A 20,750-nucleotide genomic window follows, 5' to 3' on the forward strand; every position below is an offset into this window, starting at 1 on the left:
TTCCACATACACGAAAGTGGGGAAAAAAACTAAAATCGAGAATGCTATTTATCACTGTCAGGAGCGTAGGAGGGGCCCACGCGAGAGTACGTCCGTAGGGAGTACGTGTGTCATCGACGGAGGTTATAGTGCAAGAAACATAAGAATAAGAATAGTGCAACAAATCCTTGACATCGTATTCGCTCATTTGAACTTAACTGTAGTCCTTGTAATGATTTGATACTGGTAACATTAAACTTATAAACATAAAATACTGATTTCCTATATTATACAGGCATGTCCCTACAATGGAAATTATTATCTCAGGCATTCCTTTTTCATATGTACTCACATATTTTAACAGTAGAATTGCTATTTGACGGGCTATTCTTAACCAGTGCCAAATATGGGATAGGTTTGTGAAGTCTGATGCAAATATGGGCGGTAAGTCCATTAGTTGAAAAAGATATTATCGTTGCTTCGTTTGGTTTCCTGTGTTTTTTGTCTTTTCTTTAAACAGTCTTCGATGCCATAGCATAAATAGCATCAAAAGGCAGTCATTGCCTCGTGATACAATTTTGGGAAACAGTTCGATTTTTTTCTTGAGTGTGACTCTGTCATCAGTACGCCATTTAAAGAATTAGATTTTTAAAAAAGTTTCGTACAGGGAACGATTTTATACCTAAACAGCAGTTTACTCTTTTAACGTAAGCTAACCTAACCCACATTTAATGTAAAAGGGACAAAATACTGAGTGAAAATTTGATGGCATTGCTACAAAATCAATTGACCTGTTTTGTGAATGATTTAATACAATCTATTAAACTCCAAATGCCTGGAGAAAGTTAGGAACGAAATGCTAATATTATACTTATTTATACACAGGTCTGAAGTAAATCAGTACGCAGTTTCGCTTTCATTTGTTTCCATATTTTCAGTCACTTGTTTAGGACTGCCACCTTTCAACAAGTATATAAAATATGATTCAATATCTCTATGATCGTGTAAAAGTTGTTTCAAGTTCATTTGAGACTCATGTTCAAGTGTCTTGAATAACGTTGCTTTGAACGTGTAAAGTTGAGGTGTTGAATGGTGGTGTTCAAGTTTCTTTGACAGTCTATGAACAGCATAAGACAGCAGAACTTGACATGCAAGACCAAGACAGTTTTGGTCTTGTTTTTCTCATCGTTATTGGATATGACTTTCCGATACTAATTTTTGTCCAGTGGGGACACGGTGCCTCAGTGGTAGAGCGCTTACCTCTGGTGTCTGAGGTTCCTGGTTCGATCCCGGCCAAGTAAGTTTGTGTCCGTAGGATTTCTCGGGGTACTCCCGTTTCCTCCCATTTTCTCATTCCATCAATTATTCCACCATGATTTACTTGCCTTAGTCATTGACTCCCTTAACCAAAAGAACATAATTGTGGGATGTTAAACTGAGATATTTCATTTTCGTTCATAAAGAACCTATTTTTTCGAAAGCGAAATAAACAATAATACTCGAAAAAGGCACATAAAACCAGAAAAACAAACATGGATGTGGGTGCCTTAAAAAAAAAAAAATCTTTCAAGCCCTGTTCGCACAGAAGAAATAGGTTTATAAAAAGTATTTGAACCAAGGATCTTATAAAATAGAGGATCTGCCCTGACAACAAAATCTTGAAGCCATATGTCACAGTTTCGCCACCCCTACTCTGCCCATTCCGCCCAATAGGATCGCAATGTTTTGAGCCAACAATCATGACGGAAACGAAAGTAGCCAATGAGACGATGGTAGAAACGAGGGGAGCCAAGCAGACGTGCCGATGCTCGGTTGCTTTTTGGCTTCACCGATTTAATAGGATGAAGATACATATGGGCAGATCCTCTATTTGTAACATCCTTGATTTGAACCCCTTCTTCCTAAGGATATGCGTTTGATTGAAAGTGTAATGATATAATCCGTAATATTGTCCTTCCAATTCTTTTGACCCCCATGCCGAAGGGGACTGAACTTGGAACTTGCTTTGTGATTTGTACTTTAGAGTAGAGTATAATTGCAGGCTAATCTAGTATTACAACATTTACACATAACTATTTTTTGACGTACATCAAACACGTAGTAACCTTGATATTTAATGTGCTCTATCGAAACATGCGATTTTCGGCGTTGTATCGGTTGCTTTACCGTTCAGAAGTACACGAGGCAAATCTGGGACCACACTCATTGCAGCCATGAAAACAAACTGAGGGCTGGCGCCAGACATCCGACAATCCCATATTTCATTGTGGTAGACAAATGACGAACTAGTAGCGTTTACTCACGGTCAAGTATACAGAAGGGAGAAATAATGGTAGTGAATGAATCGTAAAAGCGTCGAAAAAATGTCACTTTTGCTTATATTTCGTAGAACATCGAGACTTGTTGCAAATTACGCTAATTCGACAAAATTTCGCGTCTAATCGCGAGCGTTGTATGTTCTAACAAATAGTGAAAAAATATATATTTTAGGTACACAACATTTTCATACAGAACTAACATATTTCGTGTTTTCGCATGTCACCAAACAATTGTGTCTCTATGCATTGTCATTGGTTGAAGACGTAATGTTGATGCAAGATGTGTGCATGTTTGCTCTGTATGATGGTGCTACTATAAGATACTTCTTTATATGTCATTTGCCACTGTTGATATTAAAAGTACGTTTTTCTTGTGTGTTGACTGGGTAATGTTCGATAATTACTTACATGGAAAATTTAAAGGGAAACGGATTACCCGAGAAACAAATGAGTTGGTACCACCTGTTACTTCCTGCAACTTCCTCAATTATGTAATTTCGTTCATGTAAATCAACGACGGAGTAAATCAACATTACCAAAATTGGATGGAAAATACATATTTAAGTGTGTACATTAACATTATTTTATTTTTAACTAGCTGAACCTGTGCTCTCTACACAGCGCATCATTCACATATAACCTTGAATTTCCTTGTTATTCCTCACATATGTACATGTCCCTTTACAGACACAACTGAAAGACGTCTTGATAAAAATTGGCAAGAGATACCATAAAGGGGAGATTTGGTCGAAGTTACTTTTTTCAGTATCTCGCACCATTTGTAAGATTTGAGCCTACTTCCGGTTGGAGTTTTTAATTCATATATGATCAGTGTTTTCTTTCTTCTTGCATGCAGTATGTAATAAGCAAATACATACACACACAATTATTAATATAATGTCAGAGATATATGGTGTTCATTGGACAAAACACTCCAAACAATAAAGATTCATCTTAGACTGGAGAAATGGTTATCCTTCGTTTTTTCATTTTAATTTGGCTATGAAAACGCCTGATATATACAATTGCGTACTGTTGGAATGTATAGTTCGTAGGATATGATGCTTTAGTTTTTTAATTTCAACACTTCTAGAGTACCCGTAAAAATGTAATAAAGAAATAATGTTCATGTTTTTTAAATAATCAATTAGAACTGGACAATCTACGCAAAACTTGCAGTCGATCAGTGAAAACGTCATCTTTCTAGAGCCTGTAGTTTCCGAGATCTCATTGTCGAAAGGATTGGCCACAAACATATAGTTTAAAAGAACTCCAAACATGGCAGCACAATTCATTTGCATTGCTTTTGGAGAAGGCTTATAAAAATACAAAAGCTTTGAATAATAATTTTAAAAAGTAAACTTTATGAAAAAGATCTATTTAAATAATTTATTTAAAGTACACATAGTTTAAAATATTTGTCTTTGTTAAAATTGAAATCACAAATAACCGTAAAGCAAAAGCTTGAAATTATAAGTTATAAGTTGGAGCTAAGTCATTTTGATTGGTTTTGTAGCATTTGTATCTACTGGAAAGTTAAAATTCACTATAAAACTGTTAACCTTCGGTTCGAGTTAATTCCCGGGTTCGATCTCGGTCCACTCACTCACTTTTTCACTCTATTATTGAATTCGCACCTACTGAAGATCTAAAGCGTTTTTCACAGTCCTTTGCACCTTTCAAAAACAAACCGCGTTACTTGATGTTGCATCACTGCGCGCACGACTATTTGCTGATTGGTGAAGAGGAAATTGTTTCGTCTGTTTCCCGCAATATTTCTGCTGCAGCACGTGCATGAATTTCTGCTACTGTGGTGTGCATTACTCGTCTCACTCTCACACCATTGCCGTGATATAAGGCAATATACCCAATACTATATAATCCTCCCTCCTTTAAGAGCAACTGAACATTGTTATTTTTCTCCAAACTGTAATTATATGTGAAATTACAATGAGTTATGTCAAATTTTCAACTGAACGGTAAAGAGATGGCGCTGGTATGTAACAGCAAGCATATTTATCATAATGGGAGATTATTTCTTTTTCATCAATTACCTAAATCATTATGCATATCCACGAAAAACAGATGGTACTTTTCCCCCTTAAGTTCAATTTATTGATGTGCTTTCTTACATTGTATAGCATGCGAATGTACAAATACTAACTTCAGTACTACAAAGTAAGTAAATAAATATTCTATGAGAACATGAAAACTAGCTATTATAGGTCTTAATTTTCTTCAAGTGAATTGAACAACTTTGATATCGTTTGATGAAGTATTTGCTTTTCTTCAGCACTTACGGGTTTGCCTTGTTTAGATTTAACAGAATAACTCGGAGCAGCACTTAACCTGCTGGCTTCCTTGGGCGACATCTTTAAATTGTGGCGCGCACTTCGTGTGTTTTGTCATTTGTTGTAACAGTTTTCTCATACAAATTCGATTTTGGTTCAAGGTTTCGATACATACAGATACATACTTTGAGTCGAAACCTAAATGTTCTTACTGTGCCTTAACAATACATTAATTACCATAATGCATTGCATTTGTTGTGTACTGTTTGCTCATGGAAGAATAAACTGTTATTAGTCTCATTTTCAATGTTGCTAACTCATAGTTATTTTTCAGTTTTTCACAAAGAATGGTTGTCAAACAGTTGTGTCATTTCATGAAAATGGGCTAAGAAAATGAAAAGGAGAAATCAAGTGAACTCGCTGTTCTTATTAAAGATAATAAGTTCCTTATATTATTTCAGATCTTTGTTTGACCTTTCATTAGAGAGGAGAAAATAGTCATTAAAAAAAGAGGGGGGGGGGATAGAGAGAAGTTAAAGAGGATAAAATCTGTTTTAGTGATTCATTACGAAGTAATATGAGGCTAATTTTATCAGTTATAATTTGTATATCGCGCTTTTAAAATGCGATCAGAATAAATGACCATTTAAAAGACCGAATATTCGGTGCCAGAAATGAAATAATGTACAAAGGAATCTTCAACATTTAAGAATTTTTCATAATATTGGATCGGAATGTTCATAACTTTTGAGTCTTATTTTTTTCTGGCTGTAGTGAAATTAAAAGGAGGTACTATGTGCATGTTAAATAATGTGTCTCTTTCCTATGTAGAATCTAAAAAGTTTCTTGGAATTTGTTGAATAAGTTGTCGCTAGAGTCTTCTTACTCTCATGACTGATATTAGTTTATGGCGTAACTTTCCTGTTAGATATCAAATGAAAGGATAAGTCATGAGGATTCAGAATATATTTTATAGGTATTTTATTACATATAACAAAGGAAATAAAATAATAAATTCTCTATTCAATAAATAAGTAAACTCAGTAGTTTTCAAGTTCTTGCAGAATGAACAATTGCTTGTTCCAAACACTCGCTCGTCTATAATGGAAACGTACAAGGAGCTCAATTTTGAAATGAAATGTAATGAAATTTTTCGAGTTTTACGTCCCACGATTATGCAGGTTAGGCTAAAGGAAGCGGTGATGATGAAAACATGAATGAAATGTTGGAATGAAGAAAGTGGGAGGAAACTGAAGGACCCAGAGGAAACCCACGCACACAGTGTTTGTCTACCACAAGGTTCACTTGGGGCGAACTGGGATCGAACCAGGAACCCCATGTGCCAGAGGTAAAAGCTCTACCACTGTGCCACCGCGGCGTCCCAAGAGCTCAATTTTGAATAGAAGTCGTGAGTACAACTGCACATGTTTCTAGGCCGGATAATTACCTCCTTTGTGGCTATATGATCCGCGTACTCGTCGGGCTCGAGACCCGCGTTCGATTTCCGGAGGAAATTCATGTTTGTTCGGATCACTCGTTCGGCTGTAGGTCCAGATCTTATGGAACCTTGTTGTTGAAGGGGACGATAAACTTTAATCAATCCATCCAACCATAGATCTGCTAGTAGGAACACTCAGTCATCATGTAATAGTGGTTCTGAATTCTAACATTTTAGGTAGATTCTCAGCTAGAGGAAACTTTAGGAGTGGGGATAGTAAGTTTTAGTTGTAATTTACACTGGTAGAAGAAATTCAACTTTTTGCTCTTCTTCCTCCTGATGTGTCTCTGCGTTTACATAGTAGTTCAAAGATTCAGGAGAGCAGTGCGTACGCCACTGCAAACGAGAGAAAATGGTTCCTGATTCTCTTATCACAAGCCCATGCCATTTTATTTTTAATCTCATTGTTTTTCCCCCTTCAGTTTGTTTATTCATTTCTTAGCACAAATTTGCATATAACATTTTTTGTTTAATTTGTTGGCAACATTTCTGCACTGCAGTCTGCATTGTTTACAAGGGGTGCAAAGCTTCGTGAAAATCAGATTAATGTGTGAAAACTTCTGTTGTTTGCGCCTTTCATTAATACATGATATCACAACCCTAAAAAAGGTGTGCTCAATATATCGACATTGGATTGTTGAAGCACAGTAGCTAGGCAGTGGTACAAGCTACATGATCTGAGTAGAGAGCACTGATTTCAGGAGCGAGAGAGTGTGTGGCTGTTCTGGGATGCGGACTGGGTAGCTTAGTGGTTAACCCTTCGGCACGGTGTGCAGAAGATGCCAGGTTCTAGTCTCTGTTGAGTCATTCATTTTTTCGTTCTTTATGTATTATTAACAAACGTGTTCTTAAGTGAGTGCAAAGTTAATATTACTTACTGTTACTCCGTTAAGAATAAAATTTCAAATACAATGGTCGAATGTATTACGAAGGACTGTACCTCTTGTTCAAAAGATATAACTGCACACTTGAGGCACGTTTATTTCCAGAACTGACGTCACTTAATGTGCGTCAAGAGGTACAAATTCTTAAGTGTGCATAGTGTGCTAAGGTGTAGACTTCGTAGGCGTACTTGTATATTAAAATGGCGGTCGGTCGTAGTATAAAAAACAGTACAGCCAATATGACTTGAATAAAAATGTTAAAAAGCATTAACACACACACACAGTGAAAAAGTGAAAGACTGGCCCGTGATCCGAACTCGAGATCTTCGGCATGCTGTGCCAATGCTTTAACCACTACGCTACCAGTCCCCCTCTCAGAACAGCCTAACACCCTCTCCTTCCTGTAGTCGGTGCTCTTCACTCAAACCACATGACGTGTACCACAGCCTAGTTGCTTTGCTTTGACAGTACAGTGTCCATGTATTAGGAACAACTTTTGATGGTTGTAATTACATATATATTGAGGAAAGGAGAAAACAATATATGGACAGTGGATTCTCCAAGCCAGGCTGTGGTCTGAGTGGAGAGCACCGACCTCAGGAATGAGAGTGTATGTGGCAGTTCTAGGAAGCGGACCGGGTAGCATAGTGTTCAACGTATTAGCACGACATGCTGAAGATCGCGGATTCAGATCTCAGTCCAGTCATTCACTTTTTCACTCTGTGTGTTATTGAATTTGCACCTACAAAGGATCTGGTGTTCGAAAAGTTCGGTTGTTTCCTCCTCATTAATATATGTTTAAAACCATGTTTGTATGTTGTGTAGAGGTTAGAGATGCAAGGGCTCGGAAAAAAACCGGCTTTTTTGGAAAAAAACTCGGTTTTTTCTGCTTTGCTTTTTTGCTTCGGAAATTTTGGGCTTTTTTCAAAATACTGCTTTAAATTGATAAAACAGACTTTGTATCGCTTCTCTATAACACAAAAAATCATTTAATTAGTGGTTGATGCTGATAATAATATAAAACATCGAAAATAAACTATGAATTTCGAAAAAATATTTCAAACAATTTTTCTTCAACATATTTACATTATGAATTCCACAGGATTAACCAATGTATATAATAAGAATTTTTTAACCTCCTATATACAAAAGTAAGCAGAGTTGGAAAGAACCGTGGTTGTTTTTGAATATGCCAAAAACCCGTTTTTTGGGGGATGTTATACCAGGCTTTTTTGGTTTAAACCAGGCTTTTTTGACTTAGATTTTTTTGCTTTATGTATTTATATTACATATTCACAGAAATAGCCTAAGTTTGTTTCGCCTTGATGTTATTATGCAACAGCGGGGTTATGCCGGAAGAACTCCCATAAGCTTAAAGAAGTGCGGTCAGTAAATTTCTTAAGTTGAGAATCTCCCGCCCTAGCCATTGGGAAAATCCCGTCATTACTTGAAATGTAAGACAATAACGGGAAAATCCTGTTATTGCTTTGCATGTAAAATTTAAAGGTCAACGTACCATAATCAGTACGCTAAAACTGAGGTATTAAATTACAAATTTAGTACCGGTACGTAGATATCATTGAAAGTCCAATCCAAGCTAATGTTGGAAGCTACGTAGGCAATCGATAAATTTTGCCAATTTCTATCAATATATTTAAGCAATATTGGCTTCTTTATAAAACAACACGCATTTAGGCATGTAGAAATATACAATTTGGTTTGTTTCGTATATTTAGGCTTAACATCCTTACGAAATACCGAGGTTATCAAGGAGAAGACTCTCGCTTAAACTGACATCCGAACCGCTACTTGGGTTACGCATGAAAGAAGGATTGTGGTTCGACCGAGAATTGAACATGGGACACCTTGATTAAAAGGTGAAAGGGAAATAAAACTATTGCAGGTGGTTTGATATCTGGAAACGTTACCATGAAGTTCACACGATTCGCATTTTTCATTCTTTTTATTTTTGTGGTTTAAACCAGTTATTAAAAAAAAAGTTGGTGTAAATCAATCAACCATAAAAGTAAACACTTCTTTTTAAAGAATACACAAATAACTAGCAAAAGAGTATGTAGTATTTTTACTTTAAAATATTCCACACCCTCTTTTTGAAACAAAATAAAATTAAAATAAAACATGAGAGAAATACTTAGATTTATATGATACACTTAAAGGCTGCACATCTAGAGCTTTTGGTTCTGTATATTCTTGAAATTCTACAGTTAAGTTTTATAGAACCACCATCACAGTTTACCCAATCCTCAAGTTTTCTGAATTTTTAACAAGAGGGATTCAACATATCATTAGGGAACTCCCCCCCAAAAAAGACTACGGAATATATTTAAGTTAAGCTAAATACAATTGCACAACAAACATGGCTGAGTGATTAGCTTTTGCGCTTCTATCGGGAAGTCCGGGATTCAACCAGCATTCGACCATTCTGACAAAGCTTTTCTTCATTCCATCTGTGAATGTAGAAATAGTGCGTGTACTGTGAGTTGGGCGACTTCCTTTTTTATTGTTTTTAAATCGTTATTATTACTAACTAGCAGCGTTCACCCCGCTTCGCTGCGGTCACCCCGGAACGCAATAAACTTTGTTACTTAGATAATTTTTACTTTTTCGCTTTCAAGTGATATGATAAAAACCATAGAAGATTGCAGTAAATGTTAACATTATATCGCCTGTCATTTATGTTAACCCGCCCCGCTTCGCTGCGGTCACCCCCGAACGCAATAAACTTTGTTACTTAGATAATTTTTACTTTTTCGCTTTCAAGTGATATGATAAAAACCATTATAACGCCTGTCATTTATGTTAACCCGCCGAGTGACACGGTCATGCGGGTTGCATATACATACGTTTATTTTTATACCTATGATGAACTAACAAAGGAGGACACCTGAATGGTCAATTATCTCAAGACACTGGTAATTGAAAATTAAAGTGATATGATAAAAACCATCTAGGGTCCAAATCCTAATAACCCCCCAAAAATAAAAGAAATTGGTTCAGCCGTATTAGCGTGATGAGCGGACAAAGGATTTGTACGTTCTCTTTTATATATATAGATTACCAGCAGTGACGGTTTTGCGAAGGTTAGGGGGGCGGTCTTTCGGACTGAAGCCCGTTCCCCAAAGTTACGGAATGTCTGCAACAAACGAAATATCTATTATTTATACCTTTACTCATAAACTTTAAGCTACCGTCAAATAAAAATTACGAATGTTTAAAAAAACTAAACATTAGTAAGAAACCCTTCCCAAAATACTTTTCTAAATCCGCCACTGATTCTCAGTATAAAATGATTTTTAAAGTTGTATCCGGAAGATTATTGCTAAACATATAAACGAAACGAAATATTAGTTATGCCTGTACTCATAAACTTCAAGCACTTCCCAAATAAAATTAGGACTTTTTAGGAAGCGAAACAATCAGAAAAAACCCTCCTAAAGTACTTTTCTAAATCCGCTACTGATTATTTGTATAAATTGGTATTCAAGGTTGTGTCCGGAAAATTATTGCTAAATCACTTCACAGCTACAGTATAACAGAAATGTGGAAGTACGGTTTGACGGATATATTGAAAAACGTACGCTTTGAGGGATAAATAGAAAAACGGGCAAGTTTAACTTTTGCGCTAGAAGCTAGAGTACTAAAAGCTCTTAGAAATGAAACACGGATGACAAACTAGAGAAGAAAAAAGATGTCGATAACTCAAAAGTTAAAATAAAGTTAAATAGCCTCTAAAATTACCCTCAAATACTACATTCTTCATGTTAGGTTTAATTCGTAAAACATGTGCTCCATCCATCTTGATGGTGAATTTCAGAGCGAAATATCATATTCAGGTCATGGAATTTTTATCTAACTATAGAATATACTATAAGAAAGCTATTTAGATAGAAAAATCATGAAGTTGAAAAAAGCCAAAATTTCCAAAATTCTCGTTTTTTCCCCAAAAAAGCCGGCTTTTTATGTGAAAAAAACCATCGATTCAAAAAAGCCGGCTTTTTTGCATCTCTAGTAGAGGTAAATATTTATTTTCCAGAGATGATGTTAAAATAATTTTTATGTAGATTAGTAACTATAATTTGAATATCAAATTGTTACAAATTTAACTGAACGTTGCACAACTATCATCCTCTGAGTATTGGAATACCAGGTTCGATCCCCGGCCAAGTAAGTTTGTGGTAGACAACATCGTGTCCATGGATTCTCTTGGGGTACTCCTGTTTCCTCCCACTTTCTCATTCCACCAATTCTTCTATCGTTATTCACTTACTTTAATTATCATCTCCCTTAGTCTACAATGCTCGTGGGACGTTAAAATCTTCTATTTTTTTCGTTAATATTACCATTACGATATTTGTAATTTAATAAAATACTAGCTGAAATATCCATTCTTCGCATGGGGCAGATAAAATATTTATGTAAACAAACAGAACAACGAAAGGGGGAAAAAATATCCGTCATTTTCTACTACTTTTACATATCCCGGAAAACGCCTCCTGAGACCCCCCTGGTTCTAATTTTGAAAAAAAAAAACTCCTCTTCCCCCAGTTGATGGGGGCTGCATTTGGAAGTCAACTCCTGTGGGGTATCATCATTCATCTCAGCAACCGCGAAGACTATGGATTTGACACTAATATCGGCCACTTTCTACTATTTTTACATGTCCCCGTAACCCCCTCCCCGCGACCCCCTGTTTCCAATTTTGAAAAAAAAAAACGCTTCGTTTTGGTTTGAGGCCTGAACCAAGGTACCTGTGACCAAAATTTGGTAACTCTCGGTCCACTTGTGTGGTCCTCAGGCCGCACAAAGACAGACTGGCACACAAACTCTTTATTTTATTTATATTAGATTAGATAACATGTAGTTTATATAGTTTGTGATAAGTTTGCTCTCGATTTAGCAATTTGCACGTTAATTGCATTTATCAATGGCATATGAAATGATACCTTAAAGCTCTAGTGCAAGTGTTAATTGGTAGGTAGTATAACTTACAGTATATTTGTTTAAATGAAGAAATACCTCTCGAGGACACTGTTCATTCTTGCACTTCGTCTGTGTTAGGCACCGTAATTTATCAGTTACTGTTTATTTAAAGATTATCATACATTTTGCGGTTTTTTACAGCTTTTTAAAGAAGTGAAATACCGGTAAAAGTGCTCTTTCTATATCTTTACCCAGATCATTACCATTCCTCTTGATTCGTATAATCACAGTGTCGCACCGACGATAAAGCAGTAAACTAATAAACCCATTTGTGTAGTTCAACAGTATGAAAGCCATTACATAACAAACATTAGTCTTTATTTATAAAATCGTCTCGTAATACCATAAAATTCTTAATTACATTACCGAATTTTCATTTATGGTAGAATACTTGCGGAAGGTGTATGAGTGGGAATGTTAAGAGGCGAAGGAAGTGAACTCAGGCGAGTACCAACCTAGAGACAGGGCTCCATTTTATGTTATTTCTATTTTATTACTTTAACAAAAGACATCAGGCCTCCGTAAACAGGGTGGCAACAAACCAGGAAAAGTTAGAGAATTCGAGAAGACTGGGAATAATCAGGGACTTCTACTGAGTCAGTGAATTTCGATTTACTAAGAATGAGATTTTAAAAGCATTTGAAATGAAAATTTTAAGGCGATTTCAGGTGTGGTTAAGTGCTTGTTTTTAATTGGCAACTTCAAACGTCGAAAATTATATAATTTTCACTAACGATGTGTAACAAACTTATTTTCTCTATTATCTTTTTCTTTCGCTTGTGCAGTGGAATATCATATTGGTTGATTTTGATTTAATTTTGAGTTTAGCATCCCTTTCAGCAGCGAAGCTATTTGGGATGTTGACCTAAGCTTAACGTGGAATCTGAACCACATGAATTCCCGCCGGGATTCAAACCTGGGTCTCCCACGCCAAAGGCGTGTATACTAACCGCTTATCGTAGCCACGAGGGAGCTCAATATCATACTGATGAATCATCTACAAAATGTAGCTGGATCAGCTATCCAATGAGGCATTTATTTTTGACGGACACACAATTCCAGCCTTTACGTTTTTCCGTTCCCACTAGTTTTTATTTTATCGGATTTTTTTTTTTTTTTTTTTTTTTTTTAAATTTTAGCATTAAGTATGGGTGTTTTATCACACAGACCACAGGATACGGTTACTCATATTTTAGCTTTTTGTGTTTTAATGTAATGTTTTGTGTAATGTATTTTAATTCGCAGAGATGTTTATTTTGCAAGTGCTTATGAGTTTACGAAAATAGCTAATAAAGGTGCACATCAGCGTATGCATTGGGTCAATAACCGAACTAATTTCATTGCACTCTTGATCTTCAAATATTGAATACGTAAATAACTAATACTTTCTTGCCAGAGCTTAATACACTTGTTTATTAAAACTAAAATGAAGTGTTACAGTTTCAACAACCTAACGGTGTCTTCATCGGACACTCAATCTGATGACACACAGATTGAGTGTCTGACGATGAAGACATCGCAAATTTGTAAAATTGTAGCACTTTATTTTATATATACCAATGAAAGGAGGAAACAACTTTTTTATACTTTTTTTTATACATAGCAGATCCTCTATAGGTGGCAATTCTATAACACACACACAGGGAAAAAGTGACTGACTGGACCAGGACTCGAACTTGGGACCTGCAGCATACCGAGCCGATGCGTCAACCACTACGCCGCCCAGTCCACTTCGCAGAACAGCAACTCACTCTCGAACACAGACCTCGAGAGTGAGAGACTGAGTGACTGTTCTGGGTGGCGTGGTGATTGACGCATCGGCACGGTATGCTGGAGATCACGGGTTCGAGTGCTGGTCCAGTCAGTCACTTTTTAACTCTTGTTGTGTTATACACTTCATTTTAGTTTTAAGAAATAAGTGTATTAAGCTCTGGTGAGTAAGTGTTAGTTATCTATATAATGTTTCAGAGTCGTGATGGGTATTGTTATATGGGATACGCCTATAGATATCAAGTTGTAGTTTGTACTTTATGCTTATAATGCAATATTTATTGTTACACACTTGTAGGTACATATCTAATAATTTTCCATTAATAATTATACATTTGTAATGACTTGATTATAATGTTTCCTTTACAAGTTTAGAAAACATATTATTTACTCTTATTTTAAAAGTACTCTGGCACTAAAAATAATGCAGCAATTTACAAACAGTATTTATGGTACCTGAGTTAAAATAAAGATTTTCCTGTTTTTCTCGAGCAATTGTTTGACCCAAATTTTTCTATATTTTCTCAATCCCAATACGCAATATTCAGTTTTATGAAACATATTTTTCAGACATGTAAAAAATATTTTGTAACTGGAGAGCTGCTTTTGAGAGAGGGGCACAAAAACTGTTTTCGAGGTTAGAGAGTGTGCTCCGATGGGAACACCTCTGCTAGTAGCCCTATCCAAAAGTGCGTAACAAAAACTGGATTTCTTTATATAGCAATTTGCAGTGAAATGAAAGAAAGAAAAAGGACGGTCAAAATTTGCGATTCAAAATATCGTAAAATAAAAATTTAAAAAAATATCATAAAATGAGATCTTCATATTCCTAACTTGCTGTTTTAAATCTTGTTTTTGGCTCAAAATCTCTAGGTTTGGAACTAATAAATCAAACAAGTTGTTCTTATTGACGATTCATTGTCACGTGTTACATTGATTGAAGGAAACTGACCCAAGTAATCGATCGTACTTCAGATTACGGGTTCGAAATATTGTGTATGTTGATGCTAACTTAAACACAAATTCAGTGATGTAGTCGGTGGAACATTTACTTCTGAGACGAATGTTTCTGTGTTCAAACCATGAGTGCGTGACATCGATTTTGCAGTAAACAAACATCAAGTGAGCGCATTTTCTCGGGTTTCTTCTATTTGTCCTCTATTTACATTCCTGTAATTCTTACATAATTAACTTAGTAATTACTGTCTCGCTTGTGGGACGTTGAACTAATGCTTTAATGTGAGCATTTATGAGTGCTTTAATAAATGCTAAGCAATTAGTTTTCGTCTGTCAATGATCATAAGGCGCCTTCGGGGATTCTGAAATTAAGAATTTGCATTGATTGACTTCTTTCACCCGTGTAAATAATGTTTCGGGACACAATTTTATTTTTTTGATAAATAAGCTCTTCTTCCCTCGTTCTCTGGCGTGCAGATTTAGTTTACTTTTGCGATAGTATTTGTTACTGGAAAATAGAATTTTGTAAATACCAAAATGTGCGAATCTAAAATTAAACAATATAATAAAGACATTATTACAACAAATTCCATATGGAAATGAAATGAAATCTTTGAGTTTTACGTCCCACAGTTATGCCGGTTAGGCTAAAGGAGACGGTGATGATGAGTAATGAATGAAATGGTGGAATGAAGAAAGTAAATTCCATATGAATCAGTAGCAACCTGAGAATGAGTGTGTATGCTTTATTATTGTGTATTAAGCGCGTGATCATGTTCCATTATTTACATGTTTTAGTCCATACCTTTCATTTCTTAAAAATGTAACAATGCTTAAACTCCTAGACTAAACACAAACTGGCTGTGCCCCAAAAATGAGAAGTTGCAAATCCAAGTTGATTTACAGTGGATCAAAGTAGGGTATGTAGGAGAAGAAAATATCTAATGCGATCGTCAACAACAGGATTTTATTTACAACAGCTTATTGTTGTATAGAAAGGGATCAATAAGCTCAAGGGCGGAGTGCATAGTAACAGCTTTCTGCTGGTTTAGTGTCATTGATCAAGTTGTAGCAAAAGGATCGAATGTAAAAAGGTGTTGTAGTTTTGGTATTCGTTGTTCGTTGTATCCATTGTTCCTGTACATATAACAAGCCTGTCAATTTCCAAGTACTTCAAGACCACGTACAATCCTTCGTGGTTGTTAGACAGTTCTTTATCATGGATTCTGGAAGTACCAGGTGGGTCATTCCACGTCAGTTCATCCAGGCCATGTCACCCACGGACTCGGAATTTGATGATATTTGGTACACTTGGTCTACAACCACCAAAACTAACTTGTGGAAAGTTTCAAAGTTCTCGCTCAACCAGTTTCCATGTTATGGTCCATCAAAATTTGAACATGGTAGGCAAAAAATTCTACTTGCGGCAGCCGGAAATAGTGTATCGAGGTTTAAAATTTCCCTAGTAACATGCTGATATGAATCCTTTGAGGCAACAGACCTATCCATTCTGATGCAGAATTGTCTGTAGATTTTATATCTGTGGTCAGATTTGACATAACATCAACGTGAAGTGCACTTTTGTACAAAAATCTAGTAAAAGGTATACTTGAAAAATGAACCTCAACTAGAAGTACAAAAATGGCTCTATTTCAAAAAGTACCAAATTCACAGAAATAATTCCTAGATATTCTGAAAGAGGATGAAATTTCCTATCAAATGAAGTGAAAATCGTTTTGGGTATTTGGCTTACTGCTAAAGAAGAAATAAAAATGCAGTTTTACACAATGTGCAGATAATTGTAATATTTTCCAGCACTCAAACACACTTACATGGGCCTATATATTTCATTTTTTGGCAACAGTTTTCCATTTCTGTTCAATTAATAATTTACATTTATTACTCAGTTGGTATTGCCTACCAGTACGAGTAAATGGAGTCTTAATAATAAATAAAATATGCTGTACTGGGACCCAACATGTGTCAACTCTGCTAGGCCAATAAAAGGATGCTGCAGGACCAGCTGGGTGCATGCATCTACTTCCGCATTGTCAGCATCTACTTCCACTACTAATCCGATATACCACTTATTATCATAGATGCATGTTACAAAGCAATTAACTTTGATGTCCTGGGAAGCCAACTTTTCCAACTGATCATATCCTGGTGCAAAGTTAAACTCTGAATCTGCTGTTTCATCTGTACTCAATTGTCTTGCTGTTATAACTGTACTTGACAGTGGTACAAACTTATGAAAACCTCTTGTGCCTGCTACAGTCTCAGCAATCTGGAAACGATTTGCTAACACACTTCTTACATTGATAACCTCAGCTTCAGGTAGATTAAAAAAAAAAAAAAAAAAAAAAAAAAAAAAAAAAAAAAAAAAAAAAGTAATTTTCAACAACTGACGCTTGCAAAACTCATACATTTGTTTTGGATTTGTTATCTGGTTTTGAAATTGCCTCTGCAGATTTGCCTTTGTAACATCGTTTCACACTGCCACCAATCCCATCGCAAGGTGACTTGCCATGGCTAGTAGCAAAGAAAGACCAACAAGCAAATATGCCAAAGTCTTGGAGATGATGGCACAGATTTAACAAACTCTTACAGTTTTTATACTGTGCAGCACACCCATTTGTTACATATTCGACTCTTTTAATATGCGGATATTTACTCTTTAGGAACGACATGGTTTTAGATTGGACTTCATACACAAAAGGCACGTCATGATGTAAGACATCAGATTAAAAAAAAAAATCTCTGTTAAAAGGTTATTTTCAATAAAATAAAGTACAACAGGGTGTAAGGTACTTGACACATGACTCCAATGGTTAAGTCTGTATCTCATTTTGCAATATAAAACCATAATTCTCTGCAAAGTCCATCAATATAATGGCTTCATCATGAGAGACATTTTGTTTACGTTCCTTTAGGTAAGTTGCCCTGCCTCTTAGCAATGAAAGAATGAGGTATTAATCCTTGGAGCTTCTGAACGAAATGATCAATAAAATCTGGAATTGGTAGTGTTCTTTCTACTGACTACGATCGACATTGACCCACTCTGCAAAGCTTACCTGCTCGTCATCCCAGTACTCCTCGATTTTGTTTTAAACTAATGGCATGTTAAGTAATTGTACTTCAAGTATTTTACGATGCTGATTATATGTTTCTTTGTTAGGGGACAGTGACTGCATATTATACGGAAAAAGCTTGCCTCTTCTATTTCTTGCCTTGCCTGCCTCTTCTATTTCTTGTCATATCTTCATAACGCGCACTACCAGAAAGAAGAAATAAAATTTAAAAAAAAAAAAAAAAATGGCTTCTTTAAAAAAATGGTTTAAGTCAAGCTTATTTAAATCACTTAACGCTGGCGTCGATGCATGACCGTGCGCCTTTAATGAAAAAAGAAAAAATGTAATAAAAAAAACACAAAATTTGAATTTTCTTTCACTACTATGATTGTTGAAGATCAGTTAAAGTTTTAAAATACATAGTGAAAGAATGTCACTTTAATACCAATTTATGAACTGTTACCACACATATAAAAATATGGTTTATCACTTTGATTTGTAGGTTGCAATCTCCCTTCCGAATTCCTTGAAAGTTAACTTGCACGTTAATTTACACCCTTAACCATTGACTTCATAACGAGGAACTGCATAATTTATACTATTTGGCAAACGTTATTAGGGTCATCAAGTCTAGGAGGCTGAGATGGACTGGTCATGTGCACAGAATGGAAGAAAGTAGGAACGCTTTCAAAGTTTTAACTGGAAATCCAATCGGAAAACGACCATTAGGAAGACCTATGCGCAAATGGGGAACAATATTAAGATGGATCTCTCAGAAATAGGAATACAAAGTAGAAACTGGATCCAGTTGGCTAAGAACAGAAGTCATTGGAAATGTTTTGTAAATGTGGCATTGAACCTCCGAGTTTCATAGACCATAGAGTGAGTTAGGTAATTATATATAAAAATGCATTAATTAGCAGATTGGATTTATTTTGTCTCCTAACAAGACTTACTTACTACTTGTAATATCATATGGTCCGCAGTAGTGCTCTTAAATTTCGAATAATAATTGTTCGGGTAGCTAATAATTGCTCTAATATTGAAAACTATAATTTGGATATTCGAGAAACAGAAGAAAAACTATTCGGATAATTTCAACAAGACTATTTTGGATCATTTATACCTGTTATTCTAACGCTGAAATTTTGTGTTCTTTCTAGATTCCGGAAATCAGTGTCCCGTGCTGTCCGTTAAAGTAAGAAGTAGAAGAAGAAACATTTGAAGGAATATGTGTGTGTTGGACGGCAGTTTGAAGAAATTTTAAGCCCACGTTTGATTAACGAGGATTAGTATTTTAAATTTCTCCAACCGTTTGTTTTAGAATTTATCATTTAATTATTCCTTTCGTCGGGTTTCCCGTATGTTTTCACGTTGATATCTCACCTTGTATGTGTTCAGTTCCTTCTCTTTACCTTTTAATGTGGTATTAATGATTAAGAGTCATCCTAAAATCCATTTTGCGGTGAAATTGTCTCATTATGTGACAGTCCACATTGCTATGGTACAATATAAAAGCAATTACAAATACTTCTGACGTCGCATTTAACAAGTGAAAAGATAAAAAATTGGAAACTCAAAGTAAGATTTTTTTTTAAAAAAAAAAGTATTTTCGAAGCCTAGAAGCAAATTGCATGTCATTAGACATCCTGAGTATAAATTTTGTGGCACAGAAATACATTTTGTTTTATGCGTTTGTCTCCACAAGCAACGATATATACACCGTCTTCCATCATGGTTTTCTGTTCTTGCTATATTTGGCCATGTATTTTAATTGCCATATTTTAGGATAAAATACGCGAGATTCTCTTAACAGTCTGTAATGTTTTTTCACTACAAATTATCCACTAATTGTAGTAAACCAAGTGTTTGGTTAGTATTTTGAGTTCTATCAAATTCATAATACAGTTTTACTTTAGCATACAGTAAGATCTTGGCCCATTTATGCATGTATCCTATCGTCACTGAAGAAACAATAATATGGTAGCTCTGCCACTCAGCAATCAGATATGGAGCAGTGTTGTTTAATATTCTCCAGGAAAGAGGCATTGATGAACAGGGAAGTATTGTGCGTGAAACCCTCTTTCTTGAAATCAAGCATGCAGTATCTGAGTATTTTCATTGCAAAGCGTGTAATTAGCCAAAAAGGACAACGAAAAGCATCTTTTCTTTCCATTGGTAATGTAGTTAATTATGTATAGATGTAAGAGTAGTATAAATCAGTGCTAGTTCTGATGGAGGGGTTAGGTTACTAAATGAATCCAGCGTGGTAGAGCGCCATCTGGTTGAATATTGAATAGAGCACAAAATACGAAAAAGAAAAGAATCAGTCAGATTTACTCGTAAAATTCTCCGTAAAATGCTGCTAACTATGTAATCTGGTAGTGTTACTTACAGAGGTGTGAGATTTCATGAAAAAATATTAGAGCTGTCCGTCCTGTTTTCTGAAATTATTCAAATCTGCTTGCTTCATCATTCACGTAAAGGGTAGACCATTTATCTTGAAACGATGTTATAAGTTTTATTTAAAAAAAAAAAAAAAAAAAAAAAACACTACAAATATCGACAGCAAAAAATCATTTGGCATATTCTGCATTATCACCAGACGAATAGTGATGTAAACCCAACATAAAGTTTTATTTTTCAAGTAGCATTACACCAAATTGATCATAACACTACATATTTTAAATCCATATGTTGAACAGGAACTTACAGTACCACCTTTATTATTCAATGCCAGAAGCTAAGGACTTTACAGTATTATAAACATCCAATTTTTGGAAACTCCTTACAACAGTAATATTAGAGCTAAGGTGGATGAGCCAATGGACATCCAAAGTGCCTGAAGTGTCGAATATTGATACAAACATATTTCGAATGAATGAGAACGATGTTAGAAGGAATGCTGAAAAACTGCTTAGATAAATATTAAATCCAGTCGCATAGAGGTTTTTCAAAGGTGTAAAAATCATGACATTTTC

At 35.5% G+C, this 20,750-nt stretch overlaps 1 protein-coding gene across 1 annotated transcript in view; it reads left to right on the forward strand.

Moving 5' to 3' along the window:
• Window positions 1-20,329, forward strand: part of LOC145674322 (uncharacterized) — a 29,995-nt gene extending 9,666 nt beyond the window's left edge. Inside the window, exon 2 of the mRNA XM_081744225.1 lies at window positions 18,933-20,329. The gene's annotated coding sequence lies outside the window, so the exon portion shown is untranslated. The remainder of the gene's footprint in view (window positions 1-18,932) is intronic.
• Window positions 20,330-20,750: the final 421 nt, after the last annotated feature.

This window comes from Thermobia domestica, chromosome 17 (assembly GCF_964235325.1).
Source record: "Thermobia domestica chromosome 17, izTheDome1.hap1.1, whole genome shotgun sequence".
NCBI lineage: Eukaryota > Metazoa > Arthropoda > Insecta > Zygentoma > Lepismatidae > Thermobia > Thermobia domestica.